Source organism: Euprymna scolopes, chromosome 36 (assembly GCF_053919585.1).
Source record: "Euprymna scolopes isolate OS-2025 chromosome 36, ASM5391958v1, whole genome shotgun sequence".
Classification (NCBI taxonomy): Eukaryota; Metazoa; Mollusca; class Cephalopoda; order Sepiida; family Sepiolidae; genus Euprymna; species Euprymna scolopes.
Genome location: NC_136517.1, coordinates 25,515,863 through 25,530,862, shown reverse-complemented (window position 1 = coordinate 25,530,862; position 15,000 = coordinate 25,515,863).

The window sequence follows — 15,000 nt, the reverse complement described above, 5'->3', positions numbered from 1 at the left end:
TGTATTAATTTTTATGATACTCATGCAGAGAGTGATCCGTGCAGAAATAATGTTATTATTTAAAAAGTAATTCTTAACGATAGGGAAGGAAGGATGTTTTGTACCTATTTTACAATTGAATAAAAAAAACATATCGTAAAACTTTAATTAAACGTGGAAATATGATTTAAAAAATAGCGCGGATCTCTCTCTGCATAAGCACCATTTTTATTTATTGCGGACTATTATTCTCATCTTTATTAGTTGTTGTTTCACGACTTTTCGGCCAACTATTCCTCTGGCCTTCATGAAAAGAAGTAAGTACGCGAGAAATAATTTTTTCCTTTTATAAATGTTCAGTAACTTTTTCCTTTTATTATTCTTAAAGAGTAAAACTTTTGTTATCCATGAAAAGAGTTAAGCCTACGTAAATAAATAAATGTTTGTACACGTGACAAATTATCAATAAATGGTTTAGTTACTTTTTTAAAAAAATGTTTGTAAAAGTGCGAAAGGCGACGTTGTTGTACAAACATTACTCCCATGCTTAATTTCTATACTTATAGGTTTTTGGATTTTTTTTTCATTGGATTATTATTGATTCGACACTAATTAAACAGATTATTAAAAAAAAAAATTAAAACGAAATAATTATTTCGACATTTGAAAGTGGTGCTCACTTTTTAGTTACAACGTTCTGATAAATCAGTCACCCATTTTGTAAGCAATAAAAGGCGGTATATCAAAACCATAGAAAGTAAAAATAATATGAGCCTCTACCGCATTTGTAAGTCAGAAATATATTTGTTTCTCAAAGAAAAAAAAATAGATTGAACATGATTTTTTTTTATTGTTTTTAATGAAAATAAAGTTTCGAGTTTTAAAATTTTTTTTTTTTACTTCTTTAGCTAAAAGTCAGTTTGTGGGTGTTTTTTTTTTAATTGTTTTTATGAAAGGTGAGTTTTTTTGTTTTTTTTCAAAACTTTTTTTTTTAGTTTTTTTAAAAGTATTATAAATTTCACTAACATGCTGGAGAAATGTTTAATAATTTGGTATTTTTTAAGATTAGGTCCACCTCCACAATTTTCCTTTCAATGACGACATTTATAGGTTTCCGAGTATGCTGAACACGCAAATCGCATTGAAATTTACGGAAATAAATAGTTGTATTACGCATTGTATTCTTCGGCGGCCATCTTTTTACGTGCACACGCGCCATAAACAAATACACGCTCGTAAAAAAGATGGCCGCCAAAGATTACAATACATAATACAACTTTTTATATCTTGATAACTACTTATTTCTGCAAAATTTCAATGCGATTTTCGTATTCAGCATAGTCGAAAACCATTTCAAGTCGTCATTTAAAAGAAAATTGAGGAGGTGGACCTAATCTAAAACATTACCAATATTTTTTCATCCCGTACGCCTCCCGATACATTGCTTCGTCAACATGCGACCATTTTATATCTCCCGAAGACACTTCCGTATTTAGAAAAAAAAAATGAGTGACCGATTTACCAGAACGTGGTAAGTAAAAAGTGAGTACCCCTTTCAAATGTTGAAATGATTTTTTTTTTTCAATTTTTTTTTCATAATCTGGTTAGTGTTAAATCAATAATAATCCAGTGAAAAAATTTCAAAAAACCTATCAGTATAGACACTCCACCATGTAGGTAAATAAATAAAAAATGTTACGTGCGCATGCGTTAGTCTTGACTAGGGGGGTACTAAGGGAACGATCATTAAATAATTCTGCGGGTCGCCATGGAATCAACGCCCAAGGAGTACCAAAATAGTTTTCATGATCTAAATAATTTTTTTTCGAAAAGTGGGTGATCACTTTTCCATGTAAATTTAACTTAAAATGAGCACCCACTTTCTGGCCACCTGAGGAAGGGGCATTTATTTTCGTGTTTATGTGCTTAAAGGTTTTTTGACAAAGCAGTTTGGTACGAGAATGCATATTTAACGGTTTTCGTTTATGCTCACGCATAGCGTAAACGAAAGCTACGTCTGTGAAATGGTAAATAGTCCCAGAGTTCAGGGGTTGATACCATGCGAAAGAAATCAAACAAAAAACTTTTTAGCCAAGAAACACACAGAAAAAAGAAAAAAAAATAGCATCCATTTTTTTTCTATCGAATTCATTTGCTGTTTTTATTGAAAACTATTTTCCCCCGGATTTTTGATATAATTTTCCATTAAGGGCCGTGCGTCTAACGTTCGTAAATAACAAAAAAAAAATTGTAGATTTTGGTGTGCTAAAAACGAATCTGCAAACCGTTTCCGTCGCAAAAAAATAGTTTTTATATGAAGAAATTACTTTTTCGAAAAAGTGGCGATCACTTTTCCATGTAAATTTAACTTAAAATGAGCACCCACTTTCTAGCCACCTGAGAGAGGGGGGGATTTTTTCCCATGTTTATTGGCTAAACAGCTTTCGTTTATGCTCACGCATAGCGTAAACGAAAGCTACGGCTGTGAAATGGAAAATAGTCCCAGAGTTCAGGGGTTATTACCATGCAAAAGAAATCAAACAAAAAACTTTTTAGCCAAGAAACACAGAAAAATGCCCCTCTCTCAGGTGGCCAGAAAGTGGGTGCTCATTCTAAGTTAAATTTACATTGAAAAATGATCACCCACTTTTCGAAAAAGTAATTTCATGAATATCATCAAAACTTTCTTTTTGCTACGGAAACGGTTTGCAGATTCGTGTTTAGCACACCGAAATCTACAATAAAATATTTCGTTATATATGAACGTGAAACGGGCCTTAAAGTAAAATAATACCGGATTTTTTGGAACAGATTTGCCGTTTAGTTGTACAAATATCCTCAAACCAGGTAATCACTAAAAGGGACTTTTAAAAGTCGTCACCTGTATCGAGCAAAAGTTTAAAACCACCGATTATATGCCAGCCTACGTCATGGTAACATATATTGAGTGAGTTCCTAACAGTATTTTGTATAGTTTTTTAGTTTAAACTCATTTTCCCAAAATTTCCCCAAACTTAACGTGTTCGATGCAGTCTGCCGCCATTTGTATTTTTCAGATATACCGATAAACATTGAATGTTTTTGAACCGATTATACATTACATAAAAACACTAAAATCTTATCCAGTTAGGTAGAACATTTACTTTTCTTGCCTTTGATAACATTTATTTATATATATTTATTTTTTTACAACTACTTTGTATCTGTGTTTAGTAATACAAACCCTTTTAATTTAATGTAACGTTTAGTCGGCTCGAAAAACAGTGTTTATCGGGGTATTCGAAAGCTACAAATGGTGGTGGACACTGTTGATTACTTTAAGTTAGAGAAAGTGAGTTAAAACTAAAAAAAATTATACAAAATACTGTCAGAAACCCACCGATTATACCAGCCTATGTCATGGTAACATATATTCGGTGAGTTTCAGACACTGTTTTGTATAATTTTTAGTTTTCAACTTACTTTCCCAAACTTAACGTATTCAACAGAGTCCGCGACCATTTCTGTTTTTTGAGCCGATTAAACATTTTACATTACATAAAAACACTAAACAATTATCCAATTAGGTAGAAACGTAACTTACCTTACCTTTGCTTTCATTTATTTGTTTTTGTACCACTTTTTCGAATCTGTGTATAGTAACCCCCCTCCCCCCACCATCAACCAAATATTAATTACTAATTCACATTTTTGTAAAATAACGATAAAAAAAAATAAAAAAAATTAGCGTTTCAATATTTTTGCTACGTATGGCTTCATCCACTGATTGTTTGTCAAGTCCAAACCATGAATGATTGACAGAAACTCCCGAGGATCCAGATCAAATTCTGCAAGAGTACCATTTTTTTTTCCATTTTCGCCTTCTTTTTCACTTTTTGCAGTGGATTGCTGTACTAATAGAAGAAACATGCATTTTCTCTTTTTATTAAATTTTTCCATTACACCAAATTGAGCCACTGCAACGTGTGGCAGGGTACAGCTAGTATATATATATATATATATATATATATATATATATATATATATATATATATAAAGTAAACGTGTTTGTTTATCTGTGTGTCTGTGTACATTTCCCTACGCAATAACTCTGTCAATTTTAAGTCTACAGACTCGAAATTTGATATACAAGGTACTGAGATTTGGAAAAATCGACGAAATTTGGCGATTAAGGGGTCAAAGTTCAACGATTTGACCTTTGAGAACCCTACAAAACTCCTCCGACAATTTGGGTCTATGCACTTGAAATTTTAGATATAGGTTCCTTGGACATGGATCTAACTTAATAAATTGATTTGAGCCCAAAGCAATAAATTTTAAGGGGTCATAATAGGGGTCAAAGTTTAAAAAAATTGACCTCTGCGGTCTCTTCCAAATTACTCAGACAATTTCTGGTCTAAATATTTGAAATTTTACATAAAGGGTATGCAGAGATAGGGCAAGCTTTTTCCTCAGTTTGGGTCGAAAATTTTTAGTTACCAATATGTAAATGTATGTATGTATGTCTGTCTGTTTGCATGTCTGCCTTAAACTTCAATAGAGGCGACGGATTTTACCAAGATCAGTATCGTTTTAAAGTTCGACCTTTCATACGAAAAATATCGAAAAATTGGCTAAAAACATTAATATCTTCCCCTTCAACTAGGCACTATTCTACAGGAGGGCCACTTTTTCGCTGATATTTTTAAAAGTTATCCTCTCCTTTAGATTGTCTAGCCTTAATTTTAAAAAATGTCGCGTCCGGTTTGGCAGTGGTCGTAACAGCATAAACCTTAGGGTTTACCCCGTCTTTTTCCTCCTTTGCGGTACGGGTTCGAGCCTGCCTTCCCACTACCACTCTTTTTTTTTTTTGCTCAATATACACATCCAAACACCAGGGCAACGCCGGGCGCCCATGCTAGTATATATTATTTTATTTATATTTATTTTCATTATTTAATTTTTTTCTCTTTTTTATTTATTTTTTATTCTGTTACATTTTGACGTCCTTTCCCCATTTCGCTCTCTATGTCTGGAGTCTAAAAATGTCACTTAACCCCCCACCACGCTACCTTTTAAATTTAACGTTTTATTATCTCCAAAATTCTCCCATTTGAGAACCAGAAGCTTCAGTGGTTCACAACCTTTTATTACGTCGACTGACTGTTAGTCGTGACCGACCAATGGCCTGAAATATGAACATGTTCAATGTCGCGACTATATAATATTTGTCTATATTAATATATATATATATATATATATATATATATATATATATATATATCTGGTATCAATATTTTTTATGGAGTGGTCTATGACTTTAAATGAATTCCGTTTTTTTTCTACTCTTGGTCCTTTTTAAAACATCTTTTATGGATTTATATGGGTATCTGGTTAGTTGTTTGTATATTATTGAACGAAACACATGTAATACATAGCATATATAAAATAAAATGGTATGCAGCTTTTACAAATATACTTGTCATATTTGAATTATTTACGCACGATATATATACTCTGAAGGTGCAAACTCTTTGTATTGAGCTTAAATAGTTCTCACTTTATTGTGTATATACATTAAAAGTGTACATACTACACTATTAAAAGCTATATATAAATATATATATATGTGTGTGTGTATTTATATATATATATATGTGTGTGTGTGTGTGTGTGTGTGTGTGTGTGTGTGTGGCCTGGTATTCTACTGGGGGACTAAAGAAGAAACAAAACTGATACTGCGCCTGCCAGGACACTATATATACAAATGAAAGCAAATTTGTAAATAATTTATTGGTTTGAAAACATACGTAACTTTTTTAATATTGGTCATACAATTTTACCATAGAATTATAATCATAATCTTTAAAAAGCCTGCAACTTATAGTTTCCAAACATAGAACCAAACATATGAGCATCCCAAATCTCAGCGATTATTGATCAGAATTTAAAAATGAATGGTCCTTAGAAAGGTAATGAAAGGTCGCACATTAAAGGGTTCATTCATCATCCATAGCCTATTTTGGGAATGTTTTATACAGCCATAAAATGTTTAAATCATAGTCATTTGTTTTCCTAGTTTTGCATATAAATCACAAAATATATGATATTTCCCCAAAAACATCTGTCCTTGATGGAGGGGAGACTAAAACTTGCTGCTATGGTTTCAAATGATCTGAAATTACAGCAATGGGGAGACTTGATTCCAAATATTTTTTATATTTTTTATATGTAACGTAGTAGTGACTTGATTTCAAATATTTTTATATGTTACGTAGTAGTGACGCGATGATTCCAATATTTTTTCCGATTTCGATACAATTACCTATTCCGTACTAAATCCCCGATTCCGATACAACTACCGATTCCGAATCCGATTCTTTATAAATCTCTTAATATTAAACTATAAAAGTGGTATTTTGTCCTGATTACTGTAAAAACACACTTGCGATGATCGAGAAATTTTAGTCTTACTGGAAGTTTGAATCAACACATATTTTATTATTTTATTATTTTATTATTTTATTATTTTTACAAGCAGTGGAAGGTGTTTTTTAAACTAAAATCAAATAAAAAAGATAATTTAATGAATCGGTTTTGGCATCGGAAAATAGGCTCAATTTTTTCCAATTCCGATACCCCCCAAAACTCCGATTTTTCCGATTCCCGATTTCAATTCCGATTAATCGTCTCAACACTAATATATAGAGGGTGTAGTTTCAGAACTAAAAAAAAAAAACAACAGGTTCATAATAATCGATGAAGATATGAGCTAAAATTAGGGCCAATGGACGCCTCATCGAAACCCCGTCGACTTGACTGTACTTAATAACAGCAAAGCTAAACTTGACTAGTTTAATACATATAAATATGAGTGCTATAAATATCTCCTTAGATAAACAAGAATAAAAAATCAGGTAGTATACAACTCCCGCATAGGTTGCAAGATTTCTAAAAGTCATTGAGCCAAAGAATGTTAAACAGAGATTAAAGGACTGGCTGCGATTATTTTGACGAAAGTAAACACCTTACACAGCCTAACATCACAATTGCATTTGAGTAGTTTTATTACCACTCGAGCAAAAAGGCTCCACATACAAAATCTACAGTAGGGTATTAGATATGACAGGGTTGCAGTCAAAATGAATGGTTCTCTTTATAGCACAATTGAAGCATGATACTTGACTTTTCATTTTAAACTTTAATTCAAGCCATTGTGTATAAAAATAATTAAATGAATCAACAGAAATTTCTCTACAGTGCAATGTAGACTAAAATGTATTGTGAACTTAGTTACTGCGAGAGGCAGGTGAAGCTTTCTGCTGGTGTACCGCGATGGTTCATGAATTAGAGCAAGCAATCACTCGAAAAAATAGGCGATTTCACTGTACTATTTGCCATTTGACGATGAGCTACTAGTAATGGTCCGCTAGTTTTGTTTGAGCAGCGATGTGTTTAATTCATGGTTCCATCTATGTATACTTGTACTTTTTTAAAAGGTGTTTATAGTTTGTCATTGGTAAACTGAATTTAGGAAAACTCGTCCCGGGAAAACTCGTCTCGGGAAAACTCGTCTCGGGAAAACTCGTCTCCGGAAAACTCGTCTCGGGAAAACTCGTCCCCTTTCGCTAATTAGGAAAACTGGTCCCGTATTGAATAAATATCGATTGAAAACACATTTTATGATCGTTCTTGAAGGAGATATTGTTTTTTAAAATAAACTATAGCCCCCCCCCTAATGTTTTTTTAAAAATATTTTTACTTGTTTAATGTTTTTTTTTTTTTTTTTTTTTTTATATAAAATCGATTTTCTAAGTGTCCGTTTTCTAAGTTCTTAGTGGTTTAACTTATTTTAAAGCGTTTATTATGTTCATACAAAGTTAATTACAAATTTTTTTTGTTCTTATTTTAACGATGTTTTTGGAGTCATAAAAACAATAATAAAAAACAAAACCCAAAAATTAAAAAGAGCGATTCGATTCTTCGTTACGCTTTTGGTTTTGTTTTTTAATTATGATAGTTTTTTGTTGTTATGTTTTTGTTTTCTGTCATATCAAATGCACTCATGCGTTATTTAAAATTATGATTTTATCAATTATCAACATTTATTGTCGTCCTGTCAAATTTTGCAAAAATTAACTAATAAATTAAAAGCGAAATATTTTTTTGGCGCGAGAGATGCCATGTGCTAACCTCTCGTTAACTCATTTTTAATTTTTTTAATTTTTACTTCAAAATTCTAAAATCAATCATTAAGAGAGAAAGTAATCACTAAATAAATTTATTCATCAATTTTATTGAAAACTCCGCTATCGTTTATCAAGAATCTTTTTAATTTCATTTTTTGTTTGTTGCTTTTCGAAGGGAGATATAGGTTTTATCCCCCCCCCCTCTCTAAATTATATTTTAAAAAATATTAAAATTTATTATTTTCTTTTTAAAACCAAATCTCCCTCAGTAATTTCTTTAATTTTCTATTTTTTAGCGATTATCAAGACCCCCTAAGATGTGATATACCGGGCATTATTTCTCGTTCTCCCGTAACACTCGACATGTTTTTTGTTTGTTTTCTGTTTTTTTTTTCTTTACCAAATAAACGATTCCAAATAAATTAAATAAACAACATAGTCGGCGAGGTAGAAAAATCGATTTTACCCTTTTATAAACAACAGTATATAAGTAAATTCTTTTTATATTAATATAAAAAAAATATGCGGTCTCGTTTATGAACATAATAAACGCTTTTATTAAAAACACAAAAAAAACATTAAACAAGTAAAAGTATTTTAAAAAAAATATTATGGGGGGGTATAGTTTATTTTAAAAAACAATATCTCCTTCAAGAACGATCATAAAATGTGTTTTCAATCGATATTTATTCAATACGGGACCAGTTTTCCTACCTAGCGAAAGGGGACGAGTTTTCCCGAGACGAGTTTTCCGGAGACGAGTTTTCCCGAGACGAGTTTTCCCGAGACGAGTTTTCCCGGAACGAGTTTTCCGGGCACCTGGTAAACTATTATTAAATTCGCAGGTCAGATGGCAAATCCACGGAATGAGAAATACATTAATTCAAAATATGTTTTCACGAAAGTGGTATTTTCTGGATTAAGAAAAAAATTAATTTTTCCGGCAGAAAAAAAAACAACAAAAACAATAACATGCAGCATATATGCGTTTATTTACATTCCTATGAAAATAGCGTCTATTGTATTTTAAATATAAAACTTACCCAAATGAGATGAACAAGTGATAAATAGTCAGAAAGTAATATTGTGCTACATTGTTCAATACCAATAATAAAATCACATTGTAAGAGAGCATTTTCAATTTACTTCTTCAGTACAGCACCTATTTAAAACATTGTTCTTTCATTCACCATTCAACGAAACCTGTGAAAGACAAATTATACTACTAATAAAATAAAATGATTGTAAAATAAATGCACCTTTGGTATTGTATGTTTACTTCTAGTATATATGCTTGAAAATGTAAATTAATTTTTATTGAAATTAATTAATTATGACAATTTGGAAAAAAAATGTTTTAAATGTACCTTTAAATACATATTTCTTTATAATATATCGCATGTATTTATATGTATATATGTATACACACACACACACACACACACACACACACACACATATATATATATATATATATATATATATATATATATATATATATATATATATATATATAAGCTTCACACCAAAAAAAGACCGAAGGATCGATCGAAAATTATGTGCTTTTGAAAAAAAAAAGAAGTTTTCTTTTCCTTCAATAAATCTTTTTGTATCCCTACACGTCAAAAATACGAAATAAATACAGACAAGATATAAACTTTTACATATTTTTTGTATTGATTTATTATCCACAAAACACACACACACACACACACACACACACACACACACACACATATATATATATATATATATATATATATATATATATATATATTGTTAAATAACGCCAAAATTATATCATTGTCGTCTTACCGCAAAGAAAATAATTCCCCTTTCTTCTTTTATGTTCTTTGCTTGATGACAAATTTTGAAAAACATCTCCTTTTAAGCAGCTTCCAGTAGGGCAAACATATAGTTCCTTTGCAAAGTACACATAACTATTTTTTAAGATCACAGACCTTCCTCATAAATCATAAAAGGTTGAACCCTTCTGTTTATATCCTCAAGTAGCTTATGACCTTGATAGATGATGACTCACTGCGTATGCTGGTGTGTGTGTGTGAGGTGAGAGAGATAGATAGAGAGGGAGAGAGACAGAGAGGCAGAGAGAGAGAGAGAGAGAGAGAGAGAGAGAGAGAAAGAGAGAGATGAAGGTGTACAGGGGGTCTAAAATCCTTTTCCTCATCGCAAATACACGTCGTTTTTGATATTTAACATTTCTTAAGTTTTAAATGAAATGCACCGGGTGAACCCAGAGTTTGATTTCTTTTCTTAATTACACATGCGTGTGTACGTGTGTGTACACACGTAGTGTATGTACGCGGGTGTATGTGTGTCAGTGATTCACGTTGTCGGACTAAATAGCCACGGGCATATATCGGTTGGGTGAAACCAGGACGTCACTTTGTCTGATAGAAGCAAAAGACAGAAGGAGGATCCAGAAGAGCGAAGAAGAAAGATAAGCAGAGCGAAAAGAAGGAAGAGGAGCAACTAATTATCTCTCTCTCTCTCTATATATATATATATATATAATTATTTTTTTACTATAATAATTAAATACCTACAGACACTAGTGTTTCATCCTTTCGGGATTCTTCAGTGCAGGGTGTCACAATTACTACCAGTCGAACGATTCGAACCCCGCGACACGAGACATCTCTGGCTCGATTAGCGGAGGCCGTATCCATTCGGCTACCATTAATCGTGTGAAATAGCGTTGAATTTTAAACATTTTAATTTAAATGTTCATTACGTCAGACAGACAGTGATCAAATCGTTATACGACGATCTACGCATAAGAGCTAAATTGACCGACTTTTATTCAACAGAAAGTGCTCAACGATAAGGAACGTATTTCTTAAAGGGGCTGTCATAATTATTTTTTTACTATAATAATTAAATACCTACAGACACTAGTGTTTCATCCTTTCGGGATTCTTCAGTGCAGGGTGTCACAATTACTACCAGTCGAACGATTCGAACCCCGCGACACGAGACATCTCTGGCTCGATTAGCGGAGGCCGTATCCATTCGGCTACCATTAATCGTGTGAAATAGCGTTGAATTTTAAACATTTTAATTTAAATGTTCATTACGTCAGACAGACAGTGATCAAATCGTTATACGACGATCTACGCATAAGAGCTAAATTGACCGACTTTTATTCAACAGAAAGTGCTCAACGATAAGGAACGTATTTCTTAAAGGGGCTGTTATAATTATTTTTTTACTATAATAATTAAATACCTACAGACACTAGTGTTTCATCCTTTCGGGATTCTTCAGTGCAGGGTGTCACAATTACTACCAGTCGAACGATTCGAACCCCGCGACACGAGACATCTCTGGCTCGATTAGCGGAGGCCGTATCCATTCGGCTACCATTAATCGTGTGAAATAGCGTTGAATTTTAAACATTTTAATTTAAATGTTCATTACGTCAGACAGACAGTGATCAAATCGTTATACGACGATCTACGCATAAGAGCTAAATTGACCGACTTTTATTCAACAGAAAGTGCTCAACGATAAGGAACGTATTTCTTAAAGGGGCTGTCATAATTATTTTTTTACTATAATAATTAAATACCTACAGACACTAGTGTTTCATCCTTTCGGGATTCTTCAGTGCAGGGTGTCACAATTACTACCAGTCGAACGATTCGAACCCCGCGACACGAGACATCTCTGGCTCGATTAAAATATATATATATGTATATTTTAATTTGTATTACCGTTTTATCTGTTTGGTTACATATGTTTCGGATGTTGGAGCGTGTTTACTAATTACCAGTTTTACCACACACACACACACACACACACACACACACACACACACACACATATATATATATATATATATATATATATATATATATATAGTCATCTACATACAATATTGTTTTACAGCTCATCAGCGCGGCTAGACAGGCAACTGCCTCAAGCCAGGATCGAAACCCGACCGCCCAAATGACAATCTAGTTTTGTCACCATTACGCTATACGGTTGCTGCTGTTAGGGTAATGAATTTAACAATGTTTTGACATCGTCAAAACGCCTCCGCTCGATTTGTACACAAAGAGCGTCGCTTAATACGCGAATGCCAGTTTGTATATCACTTCCCAATATGCTCATCCCATGACAGGGAACATTATAGTCATCCACATACAGTACTGTTTCGCTGTTTCACAACTCATCAGTGCGGTTAGACAAGCAACTGCATCAATCCATTGATCCTTAAACGAATTAATCAAGATTTCGATATAAAATCATTATTATTATTAATATGTACTCACACAGGTTATCATCGTTGACAACATTCGATAATGTTCCCTGGAGTCTTGGTAATAACAAATCACCCCAGATTTTTTGAAAATTAATGTGTATTAGCGCAACAGCGGCTTTCTTTTAATTTCTCGCTGGGAACAACCATTGGTTTTAGCTTGAGTTTGCTTTGCTGGAATGACCACTGGAGTTTTGGCTGACATTAAACCTCCCAAAATTCCTAGTCTCTTTCGAACGCAGCTAGTGGAGGTCTAGTTAGTGCTTTCTTTTCTCGCACTTTCTATCCTCCTTGGCCTTTCGCGACTATTTGGTGTCGACACTACAATTTTTTTGCGGGGAGTAACCAACTTAGAATTTTGCAGTTTCGGGTTTCTTTGTTGCGTCTATTTATTTATTTTTGTTGTAATTTCTAGATGGCTAACGTTTGTCTCTCATGGGGATTAGTTCCACATTCGAGGGTTTTCCTTAAGATTTAATCTGTTTTAAGTTTTACCGTCCCACTGGATTAAGATTTCTTGTAATCTTTTTTTCTATATTCTTTGGGGCCGGTTTCTAATGCTCTTAGATTTATTGGTATTAAATTGGTTTTCTCGATGTTTTGGTTAGTTTTTCTTTTTCTTTCTTTCTTTTTTTTCTTTTTTTTTACTTATCTTCACAGCAAACAAGGTAAATTGTCACTTGGATGTAAGGAGCTACTAGTTAGAAACATGTCTATAAAAGATTAAGATGTTGGTTAACGTTGCATTTGAACTTCTGCATATCAGTACAGGTTTGGAAGCAGGTAGAGGGAAGAGAATTCGAAAGTCTAGCCCTTCTATGGTAGAAGCTATTAGAGTAGAATACTTTCGTAAATTAAACACCCCAACAGTGAAGGGGTGTGATTTTGTTGCTAAGCAGGTTTGTCGGGCATATATACGTTGAGAAGGCACAGGTGCACTGAGTTCATCAAAGCACATTCCATTAAAATACTTGTAAACCAGGCACAGTGATGCAGCATTACAGCGATAGGGCAGGGGTTAGAGCCTAGTGTACCAAGTGGGATCTATTAGATTGTAGACGCTTTTCTGAACCCTATCCACGAGGGCGAAACTAGTGGTAGATGAACGAGCCCAAATGTGGCAACAATACTCCATGCATGGGCGAAGTATGGCCTTGTAGAGGTATAGGATACTCTCAGGTGTGAGAAGTTTTCTAGCACGATAGAGGGAGCCCACCTTACTCGCAACAGCCTTCACAATGTCCTCAGTGTATTTGTTCCAGTTCATATTTCCTGTGAATGTTAAGCCGAAGAGTTTGAAGGAAAAATTATCAGGTAGGGAGGGAGTTGTTTGTCATGGAGATCGTTGGTTAAAGAGGCTTCTTGTAATAGGTAAAAGATAGCAGCTTAGTTTTACTAGCATTAAATGTTACCATCCATTTACGATCGTTGAAATTTATTTCTTTTTGGAAACATTTGGTTTCTTAGCTTTAATTAGTAATAGAGAGTGAAACGATAGAATTGTCGCTCTAGCAAAAACGCGACATTATTCCATTTCCGTTTGATGAAAACTAGTTTTCTGTTTTTTGTTGCATACCGTCTGTCAGTTGTATACACATCCCAAGAGCGGTAGAAGCCTTCTATTATGTCTGAAGGTGACACAATGTTAAATGAGCGAGATCGCAGATGTGCCACTGTACAACTCGTGCCCTCTACTAATCCAAGTTTTACCAACAACACCATTGACAAGGCTTTCAAAATGAAAATCCAAACAGTGTAATGCTTAAGGGCGCAGCTCAAGCATCGGAAGACTCACGGTTATGGCCTTTCGTAAATTTCAAGTGAGGGTCACCTCATTCTATCTCACATGTTCGAAGTCGGCTTGAAAGAAAACACCAACGTATACCTGGATTTGCTGAAGAGTATGGTTTAGATAACCATATCAAGCTCTCTTCAGCCGATACTCATCGGGAGCTCTCTTCAGCCGATACTCATGATGAGTATCGATTGAAGAGAGCTTGATATGGGTATCTAAAACGGTCCCCTATTGTCAGGTTTGAAACCGACGGTACCGATGACTTATCTCATCGAAACTTTCTGTAAATAAAAGTATAAATTATATATATATATATATATATATATATATATATATATATATATATATATATTATAAATTATTTATAAAGTTGCTTTATCTTTACAAAATTATTTGCGAGAGAAGAAAAAACATATCGTATGCGGCTAAATACATATACCACGTTGACTAACAGACATGAGGGGGACTTGAATGCCTCTTAGAAACTATCTGTTGGCCTTTCTGTACACGGGTTTGTCAGATCCTACCTGACGAGGATACTTTTCTCTAGGAGTAAACCCTGACTAAATATTCAACATCACATAGTATTCGCGGCCCAATTAAGATCTCCTCGGTATGGATGATCCACATTAGTTTTTATAAGGAATGCTACACCTTCGCGAAGTGATGTTATCTCAAATAGCAACATGATTCTGGATACTCAACCAGACTAGATTAACTCTTGTCCTGGAATCCAGTATAAGCAAAAGAGCAAAAAAGAAAGATATTCGATA